General features: G+C 33.5%; 1 protein-coding gene across 9 annotated transcripts in view; it reads left to right on the top strand.

Moving 5' to 3' along the window:
* The window catches only part of PPFIA2 (PTPRF interacting protein alpha 2), a 328,145-nt gene that overhangs the window by 138,735 nt on the left and 174,717 nt on the right, over positions 1-14,693 (top strand). The window lies entirely within an intron of this gene.

Below are 14,693 nucleotides of genomic sequence, written 5' to 3'. Positions count from 1 at the left end.
TGATATTTACCATACAGCAAATGGGGCTTCAATGATGAAATGAATCTGCTTATTTAAATAAATAATAATAACTTAGGTTTTATAGATTCAACCTTTTTAAGATAATCTCTTGATTCCACTAAGTCACCTTCTCCAGGTACCTGTTGTCTGTCTCCCACTACTTTGACACTGGATATTGAAAATATATTTAAACTCAGAGGATCATATAATTATATATGCTACAGTGTATGTATAATGATTATAGTTTCATTATCTTAGTATTGTGTCATCATTGTTTTGTACAGAAGCTAAAAATGAAATGAGTAAGGCTGCACATTCCAATGATGCCTGCTTCCTGTGATAGAGCCCCCCTAAATCATTTAGAATTATTTAACTACACCTTGACATGCTTCCCAAACTATCATATAACTGAGGAAATCAGAAAAATGGCTTGCTTTAGGAATTCAGGATTTATATAAACACAGCCTTTGAAAGTAAGTTTTTCTTTGAATGTCAATTTTTCTCCCTTCGGTGTGGCTCTTTATTTTTATAAGCAACATGATATACAAACATTATTGAGTTAGATGGTCTTGTACATGAACACCCTCCCTGCAATCTCCAAACTTCTATTAAGGCACTTTTAACATTTGAAATAATCAGGGGTATCTACTGCAGTGGGCAAAAATATCATAAAGAAAAAAAAAAATGCCCAGGAGGAGAACAGGAAAGAAAGAAGAGAAGAACATTTAATATATCACACGGGTCCCTACTTGTAACTTTGATGTCAAATCAAATTTCACCATCAAATGAAATGCACAGAAGTACCAACTCATGGAACTAACTGGCTGTCAGGGGAACAACTAATTTGGAAAGAGGAGGGAGGCATATTAGGGCACTGCTGCCAAGTATATCAGCCTTCTTGATACAGAATGTAACGTGAAACCCAGCAGGTTTTGGTTATCCTTACTTACTGAACCTTACAGATAACTTTTCAATTTAGGTCTAGTCTGAATAACTGTATTTATCTTTTTTTTTTTTTTTTTTCTTGCCAAAAACAAGTTGAAAAGGAAATATAAAATGTTTTAAGTTGAACTGGATATTTCAGTAGACAGGTACTTTTAACAAAAATATCTGTAAAATCTGTCATCTAGTGAAACTAAATTTTTAAGTCATTTTATTACCATCAATCTCAGATTTTTTGGTGCAATTGTTAGAATGAAAAATGAATCCAGTTCCATCCATTCTTTTTCCTCTGACATGCTGGTAATATTATTTTTATAGGAGGTTGCCATGAGCCAAACTCTTTGAAGGCTTACAGTCAAAAATTTGCACCGTTCCCATGGCTTGCAATCTTTAAATACTTTGTTCAAACAAACACAAGAACATACTTTACCTTTACTCCTGATAAAAATTTACTTCACTGAAATATTTAAATACCATAGGAAATATCATTGTGTAAGTTTATAGTTACATATTTTTATTACAAAACATGTATCTCTGTATTTTGTATCATGCAAGATAATTCTTAAACATCTATATAAAGCACTGTAATTTTTGCCCATCTTTTTCTCATCCTATCTCTGACTGCTTCAGGGGACCCACTGTAGCATATACATAAATACTTGTCATAGTTATCAAAGATGGGTTTTTCATATTGCTAGTGAATCAAAGATTCTGCATTCTTTGCTGAAGCCCCTGCTTTCAGCTGCTCACTGATAGGAGATGTCAGCCTTTGGGCCATACTGGTGCTTTCTCAGGAAAGCAAAAGTGTCAGAAACTTTCACCCTGCAAGCTACCCGACTCATCTGTCCTTCCTGCATCTATTTCATGCCTTTTATGTATACATACCATAACCTCAATGATGCTTTTTATTTTATCCTATTGGTAAAATAGCTATCAGCTGTGTCTGGGAGCTCGCAGACCTTTAGGCAGAGAAGGGCACCATCCCATGCATCTAGTGATAGGGATGCTTCCCTGAGTTAGTGCCACTTTTTGCTATTTTGTACTGCTTTTCTTTTTTTTTTTTCCTTTTTCTTTCTTTGAAATTATATAATTCCTACTTCAGATCAAAGTGTCTACACTGATTTATTTTCAGATATAACATGGTGATTTTTTTTGTGCCATTTAAAAGGAAGCAGCAGTGGTAACTACTACTCAAAGGCTTAAATACAGGGAGATTTCTGAAATGTGATCACTACACTCTATCAACTGACAGGGCACTGGCAGTGAGGTCTGGAAAGCTTTCTTGAACTTAGCTTCACAATCAAAGATTATGGAGGTAGCATTCATTTTTGTGGGTAAAATTCATCTGTAGCATTCATTTTGTGGGTAAAATTCAATTCTAGCCAGAGCTAAAATTGTATGCTATCATACAGGTGTGAGAATACATACAATGGAAGAGAATTGACTAACTTTCTATAGGTAAGTAGATTAGAAAAAAATATTTAGCCTATTCAAGCCTCTCAGTAGTCCAGAGTCAGCAAGTCACTTACTCTGAGATGTCTCTCGTACTGGAAGTGCCTGTTACAACCCAAACACCTCTTCAAGCAGTTGCAGATGTGATTAAGATAAATATAGCTGAAAAGCAATTTACTCACCCATGGCTGCTTAATTTAATTTTAATATTCCTTATGGCTTTAGTAATCTAGTTTCATCAAGTAGTGTTTTATTTGATCTGAATATGTTAATAAGGAAGACTGGTGTGTCTGAAGAAAAGGGAAAAGTAGCAAAACAAACAAACAGTAGTAGGAGAAGATAATTGTGTTACCTATATATCATGATGCTTGTATTAATGGTTTTAAACCTTCTGAAGCAGCTGTGTAAAGAATGTAGAAATGTTTTGAATGCTAATTAGCATTAGACAGTGAAGTCCACATGTACTTGGACAAATTAAGCCACTCTTTTCTTAGTGAATTATAAAGACTGAAGCTTTAGCTTTGTCGAAGTGCATTAGACATCCTTAGCTCACTTGAATGTGATGCCCTTCTGAAGCTGATGAGATTCCTTCTGCTTACAATTAAACACATTGTCTAGTAATTTGCAAGGTCAGAGACCCTGAAGGTTGGCATGCATAAAAAAGAATTGAAAAGGACTGTCTAGTGTATCAAGAAGCTGTTAAAAGTATTCAATTTTTCACAATAATATTTTTGATAAGGATAGAATACCTTAAAAGTACCTAAGCTATGTAACTAATTGATTTCACATAACTTACAGAAAGCCTATCCAAGTTAAAATAATTATCAGTACTAAAACAAATAAAGAAACAAACAAAAACACATGAAAAATAAAAATTAAAATTAAGACAGAACTAAACATGAAACATCTTGAACAAATACTAAAAAAAAGGACCTGGTAGAATATGAAAATTGTCTTCTCAAAAGAATAAATGTTAGATAAACAAGAAAAAGATATACATGATTAAGTATCATTGACTTCTTTTTTTTTTCTTAAGTAATATACCAAAACAAAGGCAAATAAAATGTTTTCTATAAGAAATATTAAAGCAAAACAATTTGAAATATAAAAGAAAAATACCTTTTAAAATTCATTTAGTATTATTAAAATTCTCATTGCATATTGAGATAATTCCTACATATCCTATATTTGCAAGATTTTTGCTCTCATACTTCTCAAGAAAATAAGTTACTCATTATCTTCCATATGTCATTCCTTATTGAATAACACCTACATTGCTCATACCACAATGTTATAGACTGCAGGGATATCCGTCATTGAAGACTAGGTCTGACTCAAATGGAGAAAAGTGCCTTAAACAACAAGCCCATATACTTTTTCTTTCTTCACATGAACAGCCTCCACACGGTTGGGAAGAGATTTTGTTTTGGAACTGGCCAGAGCATTTGGCTGCTTGAAGAAAAGAGTAAATCTTCTGTACTTGCTCTCTGGGAGGGAGCATGGTGCTACGTTTGTCTTTTTGGGAGGTGGACAAGCACTTCTACTTTTTGGATTGATACAGATGATATAGTTTTTCAAACAGCTGTGCAATGGCCTAGTAGCTGTCTTTTTTTTTTTCCTTCTATGCGTTTAAGTACAAATCAATCAATCATGCTGCTTTCATCAAAAAGTGTGTTTGTCCAGTTCCAGAAAGTACCTGGGTTTTTAGATGCTTCTCAACAGTTAAAAATCACCATTCTGAAAATGTAAGTATTCCCACTTACATTTAAGTAAATATGAAATTTGATTGGTTTAAGGTTAAGTAAATGTTGCCCCAGCTCCTCATTGTATATAGGAAAGAGGAGTGATATTTAAGTTTCTGGTTGGTTGCAATTCTACAGGTGTTAGTAGTTTTAACTATCTTTTATAGTCCAAGCAGAATACTGCAGTCATGGGACAGAATAAATTTTTCCTGTATTAACAGAAGTGAAAAAAAATATATATTCTTGTAAAAGCTGACTCAGCATCTAGGAATTTTTTGTTGTAGTGTTTTATTTTTTTTTTCATGTGTGTGTGGGGGGGTCTTTGTTTCATTCTTCTTATTATTTGAAAATTAATGAGTGTAGTAATACTCCAAGCATGCTGAGGCCTCCTGAGCAAGCTATCTGAAGTCTCCAGAGCTGCCAAGCTATTTTTCAGTTACATGAATGAATATCAACACACACAAGTAAAATTTAGCTGGTAGACCATGAGTTTGTGAACAAAGTTAAGGGCTTTCAAATCAAGCAGATCTGCTATATCCAGTGTGATTCCTGAAAGAATGAAAGGAATTTTTCTCATATGCTGATGCAATAAAAATGGTGCTTTTCTTGCCAAGCTTTGGATTTGCACACCTTACACCTGGTTCACATGTGTATTCAAGAAAATTATGGCCTGTCATTTAAGCCTTGTCCTGTGTAATGCTGCTTCATACATACAGGCCAGCTCAGCATTTTCAGAGTCCTTACGTATTAAACTAAAATCTGAGTGAAGTCTTCTAAGGATGTTATTTTTGGCTTTGTTTTGCTGTGTTCCATTATTGTTATGTGCATGTTTGTTTTGTTTTATGAATACAACACTCCTTGTTTACTTTCTGGCAAGGGATTAGCATCATCTAGAGTAAAAGAATGCTTTGAATGAGCTTCTGCTGCTAACAGTGAGGAGGATCCTAAGCTTCAAGTCTATAAACCTTTTATGTGAAGGGATCAGTGGGGATTTTCAAGTTCACTAAACTGATGGAGATTACCATACCGAACAACTCTCCAATAGCTGAAAAGGGTAGACATATGCTTCAGACAAATGTACTTCAATTGAGTAATTGGAAAGCAATGCAGAGTATAAGAACTGCAAAATACCATGAGAATATTATTGCAAAAAAAATGCATAGATTTTTTCACATTTTAGCTGAAATTTAATGTGCTAAATATAACACAGCTGTTATGCATGATAAACAATATTTTTCCTTATGTCTTTGGAGTGACACTGTTTAATTATAAATAATATAAGGTTTTTATCCACTGGATAATTGGATTTAAAAAAAAAAAAAAAAAAAAAAAAAGCTGCTAAATTATCTAGGTAGCTAAAATGAATATCAAGATAATACTATGCGTTCATATAACAGAACAAGTCTCAAGTAGATTTTAGGAAAAGTGTTGTTCCAAAATCCTAATTTTCCTGTCTTTTTGTAGAGTATTCACATGTATTTATTGTTACTCAATTTCATGTACTATTACAGGACATACTTAACTGCCAGTGGTATTTTGTTCAGGCTTCAAGGTGGAATGACCAAAGGAAACACCTAATAATCAGAAAAATTACTTGTACATTATTGCAAGTACTTAGGGTGTTTACTAAGTGTAATCTACTCCTGCAAACACCTTACAAAGTTGCTCAGACAGTATTGTGCTTCCTCATTGAACTGGAACATGAGACACTGGAGAGGAGTGGAGGTGAGGGACACAAGCTTCACTTGGTGAAATGCCTATTCATACTCCATGATATTCTCCATGTGTTGTAGGCAAATGTGTGCATACATAATTATAAGTATACTTAGCACTTCAACCCCCATGTTCCTTTCTCTTTGATGTATTATGTACCAAATAAAATACAACTCAGTAGGTTGGGAAGGGGTGATAGGGTTTAAATGATAGCATTTAATAGAAATACTTTTCTTCACCAAAGTATGGTTGTTTTCTCTAGATAAAAACTGCAAGACTGAAGGTTCAAATTAATATAAATATCTACTTGAGTGAACTAACTGCTTCAGAAACAGCTATATTTTTCAATATGAAAGGCACTTCTTTCTCCTCCCCTCTCTCACCTCCCTCCCCCCCCCCTCCCCCCCCGAATGGAAAAATACATATTGGAAAGTTTTACTATGTCTTAAAGAGTTGAAATAAGTTTTGACGTATACCATCCAAAATCCTCTTCAGTCTCCAGAACTTCTGAGACATTTATTTTGGTGTGTAGACTTTGATAGGCAGGGGACCCAAGGCTGCCCTCTAATGGCACTTTCTCCTATTACGCAGTGAATGCACAGATAAACACTACCTGGTAATTGCTGTACTGTAAGTTCCATAAACCATTTCTAGCAATTATAGTTCTTCTGTATTGCTACAAAACACCTGTAAGAAAATTTAATTTTCATCAAATGAAGAAACAGCTAACCAGGTCTATGGAAATTTTAGTATTACAGAGGTCATGGATGAGAGAATAGTTTTCACCCTTCATAATTTACTTCTATTAAAAAAAAAAAAAAAAATCCCTCTGCTCTTTCCTAAAATGAATTTCTTTTTGTCATTGCAATTAGAGAATATCAGGAGAAGGTTTATAACTGTGTTTTTTTCTGCATCTTTATGCATGTTAGAGCTGCTAACTTCTATCAGCTGGATATCATCCCTAAATTAGGGAAATAACATGTTCTGGCAGGACTCCAGACAAGCTACTGCCAACTGCTGCACCTGTGTGTGAGTCTTAAAAAGGGTCCAGAAAGCAGAAGAAAACCTAATTCACTGTAATTTAGGTGTTGGGTTTTTTTTTTTTTTTTTGTTCGTCTGTTTGGGGGTGTGGGTTTGTTTTTTTGGTTGTTTGTTTTTTTTTTTTGTTTTTTTTTTGTTTTTTTTTTGGTTTGTTTTTTTTTTGAGCTATATGAAAAGAAAATCTCCTTTGGATGAGATATGTCTCTGCACTGTTTCAAAATAGCAAAATGCTCTTATGTTGTCATAAAAAAAAAAAAAAGGAAGGGTGCATTCACAAAGTATTTCCATTTCTTTTGAGTACTTAAATAATGCCTTTTATGCATCCTTATTTCTTAGGTAATATTGGTTGAGATTAATTTCTTATGTTAGAATATAAATAAACAAGTTTCTATGATATTAAGTGACTCTGTCTTTGCAGAGTGCATTCATTTGATTAATAAAGGCTTTAAAAAAATAATCACACTAATGCTGGCTGATAACACCAACTTTTTAGCATTATCTAAAAAAAAAAGTTTAAAGTGTATTTCCCAACCTGCCTGTTGGTCTGGAGGAAGCATGCCAGATTGAGCCAAACCTGAAATTCAGGAGCAGATGTAAAGTTCCTCATGTTCCCTCAGAGAATCAGCAGTATTTCTAATGAAAAACTGCACTAGAATTTAGTTAATTCACTTTTTCAGTCTTCCAGAGGAACAAAGAGCACATAATAATGATGTGATAAGAGCTGTGTTTATGCTTATGCTCACTGCAGAAGCAGTAAAAAGTTACAAAGAACAGCTCAGAAGTGCAGGCCCTCTCATGGAGAAACCCTATAATTTTGTAGGTTAAAGAGAACTTTTTCTGTAAATAATCCTGCATGGGATTTTCTTGCCTTTCCCATGCAGCTTCTGTGAGATTATAAACCATGTAGTTATTAGGAGAGCAAAAATTACAAACTCCCTAAAATCAGTATTGTGAACTGTGAATAAGTCTCTCAGTTGTCTGTGTATTTCTCTCAAAGTTTTCTGTGTATGAGAATAATGTGACTGAACAGTTGCAAATGGGTAGGGAGGATAGGAAGAAGGTAGGTAGGTAGATAATCAGAAAATCAGTGAATGAGTTGTTTTGATTTTGTCTTTTGTGGTCCTGCACTCTGCCACTCTCTGAAGTTCACGTCCTCTTTCCAACCTACACAGATTCTTGAACTCCTAAACTTGTGTAGTTTATCAGGTTCTTGTAGCTATCCTCTGGGATGTTATACAGAAATTTTGATTATTTTAATCACACCATCATTGTAATCAGCTTTATGAATGATAATCTTTAAAACTTAAAAATAATTACAAAGCATAATTTACATTTCAAAAGAGCACATAGCTCATAACAGTGAATGAATAATACATTTACTTGACCTGGAGCTTCTTCAGTGTTGGTACAGTGATACAGATAGCTTTTATACTCTATATTAATTTTTAGATCAGTGAATTTTGGGGTTTGCTTTTTGTTTTGTTTCTTTATTTATTTATTTTAATGTCAAGTCTCCCTTGAGGATAGAGATTAAAAAGAAAAGAATCTCTGAGGCACCTCTCTTTAAAATTATGAAATAATCTCTCTGTCTAATGCAGACCTACAGGCCTGCAATTAATTGACACCATTCTGTTGGTCTTCCTCTTATACAAGCCAACAATTGTTCCTATATGACTGTGTTTAATAGTGGAAGAAAAGCTGCTAAGACGTTTCTAGTTTGCGAGTTAACTTAAATAGTTTTATTTTAATATCAAGCCAAATCATGAATTTTTCCTCATATATTAAAAGTATCATTGAAAAATTGCAGTCATGGAAAAAATAAAAGAATAAGAACAAACTTTCTATAATTACATACTGTCTTGTTCTATTGGCACTCTGTAATGAGACCACAGCAAATCAGTATTCTCTCTTCCCAAATACAGATACACCATAATTAGATTTTCCTAACAACCGAAATATTCATGTTTATTTCACAGTGTAGTCGCTGGAGAACCTGTTTATTCATTTTGAATTTTTAAATAATAAAATATTATTCTTATGCTTTCTTAGACTGCTAAGAGTCAGTTACACCTATGTGTAGAATCTAATTAATTAATCAGAATTATGAGCAAATTTTTTGATATTTTTATAAACCTAAGGCTTTATAAATGTTGTTTATATTGGTTCTCTAGGGACACAGGCAAACTTTCCATTGATCCAAGCAAAGTTTTTAATTTCCAAAATAACAATTTTTAATCTGAAAATTCCTATGGTAAAATTAGTTTTATGTGTTCATTCTCTGCATTTTTCTTAAATTGTTTTTGGAGTAATTGACTTCACTGCAGTGGCTATAAGGGAAACTTGTAATTTGTTAGCACAAAATCAGACTTTATTTTGCTAAATAAGTTTCTGGCATAAAGTATTAACACTTAGTGCACTTATGCAGTTAAATAATCACAGGATCATAATATTCTTCCCAAAACTGTTTTTATTATATTTTGAAATAAGGTTGTTGTTCTAAGAGGTTTGTACAGTTAATTTTTTGACCAGTTTATACTTCAATAGAAATCTGAGGACCACATATTTCTCTGCCTATGTGATCATAATGATCATAACGTGATCATTATGATCGTAATCACTAAGAAGTGATTATGATTTTGTTGCTTATTTTCTGAGTATGTAATAGGTGTTTTTATCAAGGAGGGAGTCTGCTGACTGTACCTGGATAGCAGATAGACATAATTGCACTCAACTACTATTACTCAGTCGTAGTATTTTGAATTTGTTCATCTTTGAGAAATCTGAGTTTGTATAACAGTTCATGTGCAATAAAAGTAAAGATGATTGTCTCTATACTAAACTAACCTCACTCAATTAAGTGTCACCTCTGTAAATCCTTCTCTACAGCAGTGCTTGCATGCTAAACTACTAGTGTTCAGTTTTAATTACAGTTATTCAATTTTATCCTAATATTTAGAGTATTTTCAGTACTTCATGATTGGACATAACCCCTTTTCCCAGTAATATACCCCACTCCTAACAACTAAGCTCTTAAAATTCTGAAGTTGTATTTTTTTATGTGATGCTAAAATTAACTGGTAGGAAGTATGTGCAGTTTAACTATCAACACAATGAGAGGACAGACATGAATTAATATAATCTCTTTCATTTTGATACTATTATGTAGGTAAAGATTAGGGTAATAATTCTAACATTTCCCATTTCAGTATCTATAATGTATTCATATACACTATTGGCCTTCCTATTACTTCCAAATGTTCTGAAATGAAAACAATGAGTAAGAAAAAGTATGCGTGAAATGTTTATTAAAATAGCATATGAAAGCAAAAAAAAAAAAAAAAAGTTATTTTATTAATAGTTACCTCACTGTTCTTGTATTTATTTCTGCATACAGTGTGAACAAACTAGATGCAGGTACTACTTCTTCCTTAAAGGCTGAAGAAAGATTGTAGTCATTAGTCATACCTTAGTAAGCATAGTTTGGTCATCATGTTCTCTCCTTTGCTACCACCTTGTTCAGATTTAACAGAATTATAACATATTTTAATTGCAGGAATGACTCTGTATATAAAAGAGGGAACTCTTGGATATCAAGTCTGGACTAGATCAGTGTATCCATGAGAACATTAATAGATCTGTTATGATACTTCTTCTTGTGTTAGAGCAGTGTTGTGTATATTTATAGATTACATCTCCCAAAAGGTTATATCTGACTTGAGACATATGGGAGAGTGGGCACTCTGTACCAGCTGTAAGGAGACAGGCATTAGCAGCCAGAACTTGACTCCACTGTTACTTGCACATCTTGCCTCCTCTTATAAAATGTTGCATTTCTTAACCACATATTTACAATTGCTAGCTGTGGCATATAGTTGTTTCTCAAAAAGTCACTTTTACACTTTCATTGTTAAGCAATTTTCATAGACAAATGAAGACCATTGTTCACATATACTCAGAGCAGTAGTTGTAAATGGATATTAAGAATCATATATTAAAGGAGGCTAAAGGTTCAATATAGGATTCAGTGATTCCTGCTGTAGCTTTGTACATAAGCTAAAGAGTGAATTTAGAACATTATATAAAATTTAGTTAATACTATCTATAATAAACATGAAGTGTTAGGTCTTCTACTTATGTTTAGACACTGTAGCTAATATCTTTATATTTTTTATATAAAGTTATTCTGCATTATCAGTAAGACCGTGTTACTGGAATCTCACAAAGGACTACGGTAATGATTTCAGTAAAAAATTATTTTCTTTGTTCTCAGTGAAGGAGGTGGAAATAGCACCAAAGGGTGATAGTCTACCAAAATGCAACTACTAATAACAGCATAAGTATGTTTTAAGTAAGCACTGTCTCTCCAAACTATACATCTGTCTGCCCGACTAGCTAGCTTGCAAAACGTGCTGTTAAATCCACCATCATAATGTGTTACATATCTTCCAATGCTTTCTAAGCAAACAAGCAAACAACACTTAGGGAAGAGGGTCATAGAGAGACTAACAGTGCATGTATTAAATCAATGGTCCATCCTGTTTCACTTACAGTATTTGTTTTACTGCAAGAAAACCTTCCAAGTACTGGTATCATTAGTTTTATGAAATGCTGTAATAGTGATTAAATTTCTTCTTTAATATTTCTTAAATGAGGCATCTCAGAATTTCTTACTCAAACACATTCTCTTTCATGCACAGCATGTGATTAAGGCTAAGCTCAGGAAACTGGTGCTTGGTGTAACTATCAGCTTTGCTATTGTGAATTTGTTTGTCAGCATTAGGGGAGGAATCATTCATCTCCTGAAAGTTTGCTCTGCTAGACACAATGTAGGAATATGTTTAGGAGTTGGTCTCTGAATTAATACAGATGTAACTTCTTTTTTAAGGAAAAAGTTGGCTTAGTTTTAATGATTACAGAGTGATTTGTAGTGTAACAGTGCAGAAAGTGAGAGGTAAAAAGAGGGCAGGAACTATTCCGTTACTTTAGCTATGTCCTAAATTATGCCAATACTCATCATTGTCAATAGTTCATTGTAATTTCAGTTAGTGTATATATTTGATAAGGTTACTGGAACATGAGTCTGAAACTGACTTTAGCCTGGTCTTGTCTAAAGACAAGAGAGAAGTGGTGTGGAGCAAGTAATGGACAGAATAAAAATAAATAAATAAATAAATAAACCTCTAGTTGTTAGAGTGGATTACATCTAAAAACAATTGTTGATTTAAAGATAACACGCTTTTGTTGAAACAAGAGAAAATGTTCAGACTGAGAAGTCCTGCCCACAACACAAAACTGGGATTAGCTACTTTTACATGATAATTTCCTCCAGTTCTACAAATCATTGGTATCAAGGATGCTCCATCTGGAGATGGAAGCAAGAGAAGTACAACACAGCTTCCTTAAGGGAGAATATAAAAGGAAAAATAATGCAGAGAGAATTAGGGAGTCCTAAAAAAAGACTCAGCCTTATAATGTACAGTTACCATCATAACTTTCAGTTTATACTGTCAGGCACCTGCTACAGCGAGATCCAGAAATGAGACAAAAGGCTCCTTTCAACATACAAATCACACTGAATACTTTCAGCTTTATAATTAGGGAGGGATGTTTCTAAGGGAGGAAATAGGGTATTCGCATGAATACACACCTATTTAAGCAGAGACATAAAGAGATATTCTTCATTTAAAACCTTAAGTAAAAGAGACAATAAGGACCAGTATCACTAGCTTTGTCCTTTTACATTCACAGTATTTCAGATATATATATATATTTAATTTTATGTTTATAGTTATAATTTAAAATAATCTTGAAGCATATCTGCTCTGTAAAGGAGATCTGTATAAACAGCCCCTTTTCACTCCAATGATCTGTCTCTTGCACGCATTCTGAGTCATACACATACACTTCAGGGACAGCTATTTTTTCTCAATTTTTCACTCCTCTGTAGAATTCTAATATCAACAGTACTCTAGGGAAGTGAGGTGCAATTTATTCCACCTGGTATATCATCACCGTTATCACTAACTCCATCCTGATTTCAAAATGTTAATTACTTGTGGTGACCAAGACAGAAATAACCATTTCTGACTTTGAGATTCTAATGTCAACCTGCATATAGTAGATCCTTCCATGCCTCTTTTACTGAAGCATTTGTCACATCGGAATTATTTTTCAGCAATTTTAATGCTAATTATGATGTAAACTGTGGTATTTTTAGTGGATAGATTACTTTTTGTGTGTGTGTGTTTGTGTGTGTGTGTGTGCTTTTCAGAAATCAGTGCAGAGGAAAGGTCCCAATCCAGCATTTATTTTGAAAAAGCAGAATTTTAAGTAGCTTTCATCATCCTTGACTTTATGGGCAAAATCATACTTGAGGATTTGTTCTTTAAGGAGTTTTTGTATGAAATGTGAATTAAGTGTATAAAACTGAAAGGGTTTGTAGTCATACAGATGTATATATTTTGCTTATCTTGATTGATAAGTGTCATTGTCACTACTTTTGAAGTTTATACAAGGATTAAATAATGTTTGTAGTGCTGATACTGTTCTATGTTGTTGGAATTCAGAAAGTCTGCAGTAATCTTTAGGAAGACCAATACTGGAGAAGTTTCATGGTTAAATACAAAAATTCAAAAGCAACCACCAACCTGAAAATTATTTACATTTACTTTTTGAACTAGAGACTTATTTTATAGAAAACTTGAAGGAAAAAATGCATATATACTTTGTTTCTGCTCTCTGCATTTATACCAAAATAAAAGTGGATTAAAGAATTTAAACCTCTGGAAGATTTTCCTTGGGAAGTCCCGTAACTGTATTCCTATTTACTTACTTATTTCTATGCTTAAATGAAATAGAGATATAAAACTGTATTCATCAGTAGCTTATCCCTTCAAAATCTGATGGAATTGAAAGACTTAAATGGTCACAGAAAGAGGATAGCTGGGAAGTAGATTGTTATTAAATATAAAATCTATGTCATTTTGTTCTAAACATAAGAGGGTTAAGTAGGCTGCCAGTAGTGCCGTTCAATTAAAAATGGCTTATATCCCATAGTTTGCTATTAAAGTGTGTCTGTTTGAGTTAATTCCACAATAAAATTGTTTGCTTAAAAATTCTTGTAACAGCATATGGGCAGGGTTTTATGTTAGTCAAGCAGATGCACACAGAATTTTAATATGCACTTAAGGAGATACTCTTTTAACAATAAAAAGACTTAACCTATATTCACAGCTGGGATTTGCATGAGGGTGTATTCAGTGAGGTATTAGTGACCACCATCTTGCTGCACATGCAATTTTTTCTTCTGTGGGTGTGCTCAAGTAAGAAAACCTCAAATCACCACAATGAAGATTATGTCAGAAACACCATTTTCTTGTGATTTACATATATATGTGTGTACATATATATATTCTGAAATTAAACACAGGCTGTGAACAAATAATATGAATGCATTCTGTCTAATTCAGCACTTCACCAGCTGTGAAAAAACCTTTAGTCTGAAGTATGTTTCCCAGTACTGCTCTAAATGAATCTAAAGAGCAAATTATGTGATTTTTAAAAGTGACTGATGTGCCTAAATGTCTTATAGCATAAAGTTGTCAAAAAAGGTACCATTCTTGAAGCTTCTGAGAAAAAGATACGCAGAAGTGGTCAGAGGACACATGACATTTACATGTTGACTCCCATCGACCTGAACTTTAGGTGTTCCTGTGGGCCCCAGTCAAACATTTGGTTTGCTCTTCTAAGTATTCTACACAAAGTTTGTACAACACAAAAGCATATGGAGGTTAGGTTAGGCAC

This window comes from Aythya ferina (assembly GCF_964211825.1).
Source record: "Aythya ferina genome assembly, chromosome: 1".
Classification (NCBI taxonomy): Eukaryota; Metazoa; Chordata; class Aves; order Anseriformes; family Anatidae; genus Aythya; species Aythya ferina.
This window is presented reverse-complemented; position numbering and strand designations above follow the sequence as displayed.